At 44.3% G+C, this 11056-nt stretch overlaps 1 non-coding gene across 1 annotated transcript; it reads right to left on the bottom strand.

Moving 5' to 3' along the window:
- Positions 1–5637: 5637 nt before the first annotated feature.
- LOC119924914 lies at positions 5638–5775 on the bottom strand. Its single transcript, XR_005449592.1, has one exon. It is a non-coding gene; the product is annotated as a small nucleolar RNA SNORA7 (small nucleolar RNA).
- Positions 5776–11056: the final 5281 nt, after the last annotated feature.

The raw sequence follows: 11056 nt of genomic DNA, 5'->3' as shown, positions 1-11056 counted from the left end.
GATACACAACCCTGAGACCTTTCACTCCTTTTCTGAAATTTTCTGCCACTCTCGATATCTCCCTACTCAGTTTTGGCTTTTTTTTTAATCAATCAATCAATTGTATTTTTAAGTACTTAGTATGAGCAGAGTACTGTATTAAGTGCTTGGGAGAGTACAATACAATATTCCCTGCCCACAATGAACTTACAGTCTAGAGGAGGGTCTTACAGTGTTTAGGTTCTGTACTGCTTCAATTCTCCACAGCCACACTTTCAGATCTGAATTGACTAGAGTAGATGGCCTAATGGAAAGAGCATGGACCTGGACATCAAAGAACATGGGTTCTAATCCCACCTCTGCCACATGTTTGCTGAGTGACCTTGGGCAAGTCACTTAACTTCTCTGTGCTTCAGTTCTCTCATCTGTAAAATGGGTATTCAGTACCTGTTTTCCCTCCTACTTAAACTGTGAGCCCCACATGGGACCTGATTATCTTGTAACTACCCCAACGTTTAGTACAGTGCTTGGCATATAATAAGCATTTAGCAAATACCACCACTATCAATTAATCACCACTCCTGCATTCACCAATCTCGCCACCTTCCCTTGCCTCATCCCAGTTTCCCCACCTCTATCTCTCCTGCAGCTCATTCACCCCATAATGAAACCCCCAATATCTACCAAGGCAAAGACAGCCAAACAAATGGTTGATGAGAAACTACAATGAAATTTCTGAATTTAACAGTAGCACCATGGAAGCTCTGATTTTCGAATTCTGAGCATATTGCCAAACTTGTTTGACTCCAGCAGATTACATCAATTAAATTATTTCTTTTCCAAGAGGAAATAGGCAGGCGTTTGCGTTCCTTTGCAAGACATAATCCACCCAGCTTTAGTAATTGATGTTCAAATAACCTTTCAGCGATTTGAACTTCTAAACATATAGTGCTGGGGGAAATTGAAGAGCCTTGCCTTGCAGTCTGCCATAATTGGATGGGAATTAGCATTATATGTAAGACTGAGGCAGCCTTGCCTAAGAGTCAGCTATACACAGTGAGCCCATTGTTGGGTAGGGACCATCTCTATTTGTTGCAGATTTGTACTTCCCAAGAACTTTGTACAGTGCTCTGCACACAGTAAGTGCTCAATAAATACAATTGAATGAATGAATGAAAAAGCCTAACCAGGAAAAAAAATGTTTGCAGGAAGGCTTTTAGAAAGTGACCAATTTCTCACAAAATTTACTCAGAGGCATTGTTTAATCAAACACCTTTTTCCATCAAAATATTTAACAATTCACCCCTCATTTCACGTACTGTTGATTTAGGTATTAGACTTCTATGTAGATGGAGTTGGTTCCTCTCAAAAGCAGATTTGAGCAAACACGCTTTTAAAATTCCATCAAGTAGTATTTATTGTAATTTTTTTTCTGCCCAAGAATTGGGTGGGTGGGGGGTGGGTAATTTTTACTGCAAGACAGATTTCTTACAGAGGAGCTGAGGTCACTGAGCCTTTTTTCACCCAGTGCTAGATAAGACTTGCTTTCATATATAAAACGTGTACTGCAAGAAACAAAATTATCTGAGCTGATAGCACGTGTGGCCTGTAATCTAGAAGCACACGTCGAGGCTTGTAGCTTGGTCAAGGTTATGTGGACAAGTTGTCAGGGAAAAGAGGAAAGCTGTGAGTGATGGGGAAAAGCCTCTAGAGCTTCTAAAATCAGTCTGTGCCGCAATTAGACCTTTGGTCCCATTCAGGAAGGGCCCTTGGTACTTATTTAGAAGAACTGAATCTCAGAATTCTAATAATAATGGTTTTTGTTAATCACTTACTCCGTGCCAGACACTGGCCTAAGCTCTGGGGTAGATACAAGCAAATAGAGTTGGACACAGTCCCTGTCCCACATGGGGCTCACAGTCTCAATCCCCATTTTACGGAAGCGGAAACTGAGGCTCAGAGAAGCTTAGTGACTTTAGGTCATACAGCAAGAAATGGGCAGAGCTGGGATTAGAACCCAGGTCCTTTTGACTCCCAAGCCCATGGTTTTTCATTCATTCATTCATTCAATAGTATTTCTTGAGCGCTTACTGTGTGCAGAGCACTGTACTAAGCGCTTGGGAAGTACAAGTTGGTAACATATAGAGACGGTCCCTACCCAACAGTGGGCTCACAGTCTAGAAGGGGGAGACAGAGAACAAACCAAAACATATTAATGAAATAAAATAAATAGAATAAATATGTACAAATAAAATAAATAAATAGAGTAATAAATACACATAAACATATATACAGGTATATACATATATACCACATTGGCCACATTGCTTCTCTTGTCAGCAGTCTACTGATCCCCCTAGGTTTGGAACTGCCAGGAATTCAGGTTGAATCCAGCGGGGAATCAAGAATCTGTTTTTAATAACAATCAGCCTAGGACGACTCTCCCTTTAGGGGCCAATTTAGCATTAACATATATGAATATATGTTTGTACATATTTATTACTCTATGTATTTATTTATTTTACCTGTACATATCTATTCTATTTTATTTTGTTAATATGTTTGGTTTTGTTCTCTGTCTCCCCCTTCTAGACTGTGAGCCCACTGTTGGGTAGGGACTGTCTCTATATGTTGCCAACTTGTACTTCCCAAGCGCTTAGTACAGTGCTCTGCACACAGTAAGCGCTCAATAAATGCAATTGATGATTAACACGATGAGTTCAATTTGTCTCAAGAGCCTGCAGTCTTGGAATTCAGCAGTTAGTAATCATGATAATGGTGGTATTTTGATAAGCACTTACTCTGTGCCAAGCACTGTACTATGCGCTGGGGTAAATGCAAGATAAATTAGGTTGTACATAGTTTCTGTCCAAATGAGAAGCAGTGTTGCTTAGTGGATAGAGCACAGGCCTGGGAATCAGAAGGACCTGGGTTCTAATCCCAGCTCTGCCACATGCTGTTGTGTGACCCTGGGCAAGTCACTAAACTTCTCTGGGCCTCATTTATCTCATCTTTAAGGTTGGGATTAAGAGTGTGAGCCCCATGTGGGACAGGGACTGTGTGGGCTTGGAATACCTTTATTCCCACCTACTTAGACTGTGAGCCCCATGCAGAACAGGGACTGTGTCTGAATTAATCAATTTGAACCTACCTGGGTGTTTAGAAAAGTGTTTGACACATAGTAAGTGCTTAACAAATACCATAACAGTCTGCTGTGTGGCCTTGGGCAAGTCACTTAACTTCTCTGAGCCTCAGTCACTTCATCTGAAAAATGGGGTTTAAGACTGTGAGTCCCACATGGGACATGTGGTCTGTGTCCAACCTGATTATCTTTTATCTACTCCAGTGCTTAGTACAGTACTTGGTATATAGCAAGAACTGAACAAATACCACTAAAAAAAAAAAAGGGGAAGGGGACAGGAGTAGAGATTACATCATTAGAATTTTGGTACTAGATTGAGTGTGGAGAAAGGGTGAGGCCCAAGAGTCAAAGGCGATTCACACAGGAGTGATAGCATTGTCCACCGTGTGGGCAATTAGGAAGAGAGGAGGTTTCAAGAAAGAGTCATTTGAGACATGTAGCATTTGAGACAGTGGCAGAAGTGGTATCAGTGGAAGATACTATTACAATAATAATGATAGTTATTATTGTTATTATTATTAGATTTATTGAGCATGCACTATATGTACTTTATGTGCTGTAAAAAGACAATCAGGTCAGACACAGTCCCATGATAGCCTGAAGGCGGTAGGAAAGTTGAGTCTAGAGTGCTGGAGAGAGTTGAGAGGTGGAGATTTGGGAATCAACATGGCCTGGTGGAAAGAGCATGGGCTTCAGAATTAGGGGACATGGTTTCAAATTCTGGCTCCTCCACTTGCCTGCTGAGTGACTTTGGACAAATCACAACATTTTGGCCTCAGTTTCCTCATCTTTAAAATGGGGATTCAACACCAGTCTCCCTCCCCCTTAGACCATGAGCATATTTTGGGGGCGACACTGTGTCAAATCCGATTATCCTGCACCTACCCCAGTGCTTAGTACAGTGCTTGACACGTAGTAAGTTCTGGACAAATACCAAATTGTTTTCTATTATTATTAGTGTATTCATTCATTCAATCACATTTATTAAGCGCTTACTATGTGCAGAGCACTGTACTAAGCACTTGCAAAAGTGCAACAATAAACAGTGACAATCCTTGCCCGCAGCGAATTCGCAGTCCATTGTTATTATTATTTGGGAAACTGCCCAAAGAGAAGTCATGGATGAAATCACGAGAACGGATGATCTCCCTTAGAGCTCTGGTAAAGGGAAGGGAGCAAAGGATCTAGGCCGAGTCTCAAGGGGCAGCTGTGTGTTTTCAGGACGTGGTGAGGGAGACAAAGAAGGAGCAGTCATGGAGGTAGGAGGACAATCAATCAATCGTATTTATTGAGCGCTTGTGTGCAGAGCACCAGGAGGGAGCTCTTCCTTCAGTCATGAAAGGGAACTTGGTTGTAGCTGTGAGGGTGGAGTGGGTTATCGGGAAGAAAGTATGGGCTCAGAGAGAGAGAGCTGAAAAAACACTGGCCTGAATTACCAGCTATGACAGAACTAATCTGGCCTAGAGTAGCAAATGTTTAGTACAATGCTCTGCAATCAATCAATTGTATTTATTGAGTGTTTACTGGGCGCAGAACAGTGTTCTAAGCATTTGGGTGAGTACCATATTATAGAGTTGGTAGACACGTTCCCTGCCTCATAGTCTAGAGGGGAAAACAGACAGAGAAGAGAAGCAGTGTGGCTCAGTGGAAAGAGCACGGGCTTTGGAGTCAGAGGTCATGGGTTCAAATCGTGGCTCCACCAATTGTCGGCTGTGTGACTTTGGGCAAGTCACTCAACTTCTCTGTGCCTCAGTTCCCTCATCTGTAAAATGGGGATTAAGACTGTGAGCCCCCCGTGGGACAACCTGATCCCCCTGTAACCCCCCCCCAGTGCTTAGAACAGTGCTTTGCACATAGTAAGCACTTAACAAATAGCATCATTATTATCATTAAAACAGGCAATATAAATAAATCACTGATTTGAATATAAATGCTGCGCAGCTCCATCTTTGAACCGTGGGTCCATTTCAACTGTCTTTAAGAGGTGCTTAGAATGCTCAATCAATCAGTCAATCATATTTATTGAGTCAATCATATTGCTGTGTGCGGAGCACTGTATGAAGTGCTTGGGAGAGCACAAAATAACAGACATATGTCCTACCTTGCAGCCTTGAGACTGTAAGTACCTAGACCTCAGATGTCAACCTTGTTCTCTGTGACTCAGTTACCTCATCTGTAAAATGGGGATTAAGACTGTGAGCCCCCTGTGGGACAACCTAATCACCTTGTAACCTACCCAGCGCTTAGAACAGTGTTTTGCACATAGTAAGCACTTAATAAATGCCTTTATTATTATTATTATGCTGTTGAGTCATCTCCAACCCATAGCGACACCATGGATACATCTCTCCCAGGATGCCCCACCTCCAACTGCAATCGTTCTGGTAGTGTATCCATAGAGTTTTCTTGGTAAAAATACAGAAGTGGTTTACCATTGTCTCCTTCTGCACAGTAAACTTGTGTCTCCTCCCTTGACTCTCTCCCATGCCGCTGCTGCCCAGCACCGGTGAGTTTTGACTTGTAGCAGATTGCCTTCCACTCGCTAGCCACTGCCCAGGCTAGGAATGAAATGGTTAGGCCTCTGCTTGACTCTCCCTCCTGTATTCGAGACTGGTAGAGTACTGGAAACTTTCCAGTGGCAACCCTGAGAAGATATGTCAATCAATCAATCAATGCTATTTATTTCAATCAATAATCAATCCATCAATGGTATTTGAGTGCTTATTGCATGCCCAGTGCTTTAATTAAGCACTTGGGAAAGTGCAATACATTCTGCACACAGTAAGTGCTCAGTAAGTGCTGTACTGAGAAGCAGTGTGGCTCATGCATGCCCAGTGCTTTAATTAAGCACTTGGGAAAGTGCAATACATTCTGCACACAGTAAGTGCTCAGTAAGTGCTGTACTGAGAAGCAGCGTGGCTCAGTGGAAAGAGCACGGGCTTTGGAGTCAGAGGTCATGGGTTCGGATCCCATTTCTGCCACACGTCTGCTGTGTGACCTTGGGCAAGTCACTTAAATTCTCTGAGCTTCAGTTACCTCGTCTGTAAAATGGAGATTGACTGGGAGCCCCACATGGGACAACCTGATCACCTTGTATCTCCCAGTGCTTAGAACAGTGCTTTGCACATAGTAAGTGATTAACAAATGCCATTATTATTATTATTATTATTAATAATAATAATAAATTTTTATTATTTGATAAATGCTTACTATGTGCTAAGCCATATACTAAGCATTGGGGTAGATACATAATCGGGTCCCATATGGGGCTCACAGTCTAAGTAGGAAAGAGAAAGGGTATTGAATCCCCATTTTGCAGATGTGGGAACTGAGGCACAGAGAAGGGAAGTGACTTGCCCAAGGTCGCAAAGCAGGCTACGTGGCAGAGCTGGATTTAGGACCCAGATCCTCTGATTCCCAGGCTTGTGCTCCGTCAAATAGGCCTCGCTGCTTCCCACACTGCTTAATGAATAGAACTGATTGATTGATAAGTTTTTACTGAGCTCTTCAGCATGTTGAAAAGTACAACAGACCTGCAATTTTGTTTGCAAGGAGCAGGACAAAAATATTCCCAGAGTAGAATTGGTCACCAATTTGAGTAATAATAATAATAATGGTATTTGTTAAGAGCTTATTAGGAGCCAGGCACGCCACTAAGCATTGGGGTGCTTACAAGCAAATTGGGTTGGACACAGTGCTTGTCCCACATGGGGCTCAGAGTCTTTAAATACCCATTTTATAGATGAGGTGCCTGAGGCACAGAGAAATGAAGTGATTTGCCCAAGGCCACAAATCACTGACTCCTATGCTTGGGCTCTATCCACTAAGCCATGCTACTAGTTTTTTCTCCAGGCACCAAGGGCAATTGCTAGGGGAAAAAGACAGTCCTGGTGAGTTGCTGAGGTTCTTGGCATAAAGGCCAAAGGACACTGACATGTTAAGGACCTATACAGCTAAATTCAATATTTTGTGGCCACGACATACCACTGAATTTCCCTTTGCCCATAGGATTCACCCTCAAGCAATGGCAAGCAGTAGATTTTTCCCGTCAGGCCATAAGACCACCTTATTCTAATATATCTCAACAAACAATGAATACATGCATACGAACGTAGAGTCAGGCCTCTTATAAACCAGGGGTTACATTCCTACTGAAATTCTGCATTAAGGAAACTTGGTATCTGATGTTGTCCACCTATGCACTACCTATTCTTCTGGCACAGGCCCGGGAGTTAGGGGATCTGGGCTCCAATCCCATCTCTGCCCTTGTCTGCTGTGTGACCTTGGGCAAATCACTTCATTTCTCTGTGCCTCAGTTACCTCAACTGTAAAATGGGGAAGTATAAATCTGATCTCCCTTCCCCCTTAGACTGTAAGCCCCATGTAGCACAGACCTGATTGTCTTGCATTTACCCCAGTGTTCAGTTCAGCGCTTGGAACATAGTAAGTGCTTAAAAAATAAATACCATTTTTCTTATTATTATTTTACCAAGAGCTTTGAAGGGCACCATAGAATTAAAAGATGTAGTCCCTGCCCTGAATTAGTTTTTAATGTAACAACAGAGTACGGTACACATAAATGATGACATTGATTTAAGTATTGCTATGCACCTAAATGTTGGGTCATGGTATAGATTCACGATTGCTAAGAGTGACCAGAATTCACTTAAGTGCTGAGAATGAAGTACATCCACACTGCCCTTGCATGTTGCAATGGGGCTGGTGGGAGTTTATCAGGGAAGGCTTCCTGGGGGCCAGTGGTTTTCTAGGTGGGCTCTATAGGTGGAGAGAGTGATGATCTGGTGGGTTAGAAGGGAGGGTTCCAGGCAAGGGGACAAGAGAGCAAGTCATCAGTGTCAGGAGCAGGGTATAGTTAGAAGGTAAATTTGGGAGCAACGAGGGTGCAGGTTGGAGTGTAGGTGGTGATGACAGCTCAAATGCAAGATGGGAAAAACTGGGAAAAAACTTGAACCCATTGGTAAGGTGTTTCCACTTCTGTTTCTTAAGGCAAGGGTTTTTTTAAAAATCCCAACTGCCACAGGTAGGCACAGGCCTTTCTATTTCTGTCTATGCCATACTATTTTAAACAATATTTCCAAGACGTGGCTTTGACATCACTTTTAAGAAAATAATATGGTGCTGGAAGCTTTGGAAAGGCATGCTGAGTTCATAGAGCATATAGGAGGCTACAGGGAATTCTTAGGCTGCCTTAGACCAAAGAAAGTAAGGCTAATGAATGCACCTCATAAGAAAATCAATACACCTATTATTGTTATTGCTATGTCTGCACACAGCTGCAATAAGGGACAAAAGATATTTATACTGGCTCCTCTCGAAAAAGAAAAAACGAAACTCGAATGTAGATGGTGACGGGACGCCAAAAAGAAGTGAGAGGGGAAAAAAAATCTTCACCCTCACTAACAACGACCTTTATTGAGGGCCTGCTGTAAGCAGAGAACTGCTCTGGCATGAAGGAAATATTTAACACTAGTTTAAAAAAACATGACTGCTGCTCTGAAGGAGCCTTAAAAGTTCCAAGACTGGGGAAGGGGGGCAGCAGGAGTTTTTACTTTAGTAAAGCTTTAAGACTTATATGTCTGCCTAACCCAGACTATTTACTCCTATTCTCTGGCCTCTTCACTCCCAAGCCCCCTAGGATAATTCTACCATCTCCTCAGGATTCCTCTGAACACTAGACTCTTCACTCTCCACGCCCCAAGGACAATTTGACTATCACCCCAGGGCTTCCCTGGTCACTGGCCTTTTCACGTTGAATGGCCCAAGTACAATTCAGTCCTCTCCTCTGGGTATCACCAGATTAAGTTGTTATTGCTGTCCTTTACCTCACAAACCCCACCATGATACTTCACTCCCCCCACCTCTTGTCAACCCATCCCAGTCGTCTCCTCCCACCTTATTCCCCCCACCGCTCTACCACCCAACTCCCCATCTCCCCTTGCACCTTCTCCTCTCCTCCTCCCCTCATTCCAGCCCCCGTCAAGTCACTCCCATCCAAATCCTCCCCAGCCTTCGAGCTGTCCCCTCCCCCGCGACCCTCTCCACAGCCAAGGTTGGCCCATGGAACCCCCGCTCCATCTTGGGGAAGCTTCCCTTCATCCTTGACCTGTTCCTGTCTCAGTTACTCCTCTTCCTCACCATCACTAAAGCCCGGTTCTCCCCAGATGACACAGTCTCCCCTGCTGCTCTCCCCAGGGGGGACCTCATCTTCTCCCAGACTCACTGGGAGAGGAGGAGGTGTTAACTTCCTTCTTGTGCCGCAGTTTCACTTTTGCACCATTCCTACTTCCCACTCCCTTTCTTTCCTTTCCTTAGAAGCCCATATCATCTGCCTCTACCAGCCACTCTGGATTCTAGTAGCCATCATTTACCAATCCCCAGGTCCCACCTCCAACTTCTTTAATCATGTTGATCCTTTGCTCACATTCCTTCTCTCTCTCTCCATGCCTACATTCATCCTTGGAGATTTCAGTATCCACACAGATGTTCCTGATGACCCTTCTGCTGCCTGTCTCCTATCACTCCTCAACTCTGCTGACTTCCTGCTCTACTCCACCTTGCCCACTCACCAATTTGGACACACATTAGATCTCATCATCTCTAACCACTGCACAATTTCTATCTTCACCAACTCTGAAATCCCACTATCTGACCACAAGCTCCTCACTTGCCTCCTCTCTCACAGACCTCCTCCCCATATATCTGTATTATTCTACCACAGAGACCTCTGATCTTTGGACCCCATCCAATTTTCTCTACTCATCATGCCCCACTTAACCTCCATACCCAGCATGGCTCAGTGGAAAGAGAATGGGCTTGGGAGTCAGAAGTCATGGGTTCTAATCCCTGCTCCGCCATTTGTCATCATCATCATCATCATCATCAATCGTATTTATTGAGCGCTTACTGTGTGCAGAGCACTGTACTAAGCACTTGGGAAGTACAAATTGGCAACATATAGAGACAGTCTCTACCCAACAGTGGGCTCACAGTCTAAAAGGGGGAGACAAAACCAAACATACCAACAAAATTAAATAAATAGAATAGATATGTACAAGTAAAATAAATAAATAAATAAATAGAGTAATAAATATGTAGAAACATATATACATATAAACAGGTGCTGTGGGGAAGGGAAGGAGGTAAGATGGGGGAGATGGAGAGGGGGACGAGGGGGAGAGGAAGGAAGGGGCTCAGTCTGGGAAGGCCTCCTGGAGGAGGCGAGCTCTCAGTAGGGCCTTGAAGGGAGGAAGAGAGCGAGCTTGGCAGATGGGCAGAGGGAGGGCATTCCAAGCCCGGGGGATGACGTGGGCCGGGGTCGATGGCGGGATAGGCGAGAACGAGGTATGGTGAGGAGATTAGCGGCAGAGGAGCGGAGGGTGTGGGCTGGGCTGGAGAAGGAGAGAAGGGAGGTGAGGTAGGAGGGGGCGAGGTGATGGACAGCCTTGAAGCCCAGGGTGAGGAGTTTCTGCCTGATGCGCAGATTGATTGGTAGCCACTGGAGATTTTTGAGGAGGGGAGTAATATGCCCAGAGCGTTTCTGGACAAAGATAATCCAGGCAGCAGCATGAAGTATGGATTGAAGTGGGGAGAGACATGAGGATGGGAGATCAGAGAGAAGGCTGATGCAGTAGTCCAGACAGGATAGGATGAGAGCTGGAATGAGCAGGGTAACGGTATGGATGGAGAGGAAAGGGCGGATCTTGGCAATGTTGCGGAGCTGAGACTGGCAGGTTTTGGTGACGGCTTGGATGTGAGGGGTGAATGAGAGAGCAGAGTCGAGGATGACACCAAGGTTGCGGGCTTGTGAGACGGGAAGGATGGTAGTGCCGTCAACAGAGATGGGAAAGTCAGGGAGAGGGCAAGGTTTGGGAGGGAAGACAAGGAGTTCAGTCTTCGACATGTTAAGCTTTAGGT

Source organism: Tachyglossus aculeatus, chromosome 2 (genome assembly GCF_015852505.1).
Source record: "Tachyglossus aculeatus isolate mTacAcu1 chromosome 2, mTacAcu1.pri, whole genome shotgun sequence".
Taxonomy (NCBI): Eukaryota; Metazoa; Chordata; class Mammalia; order Monotremata; family Tachyglossidae; genus Tachyglossus; species Tachyglossus aculeatus.
The sequence above is the reverse complement of the archived record's forward strand: the minus strand, read 5'-3'. Positions and strand labels throughout refer to the sequence as shown.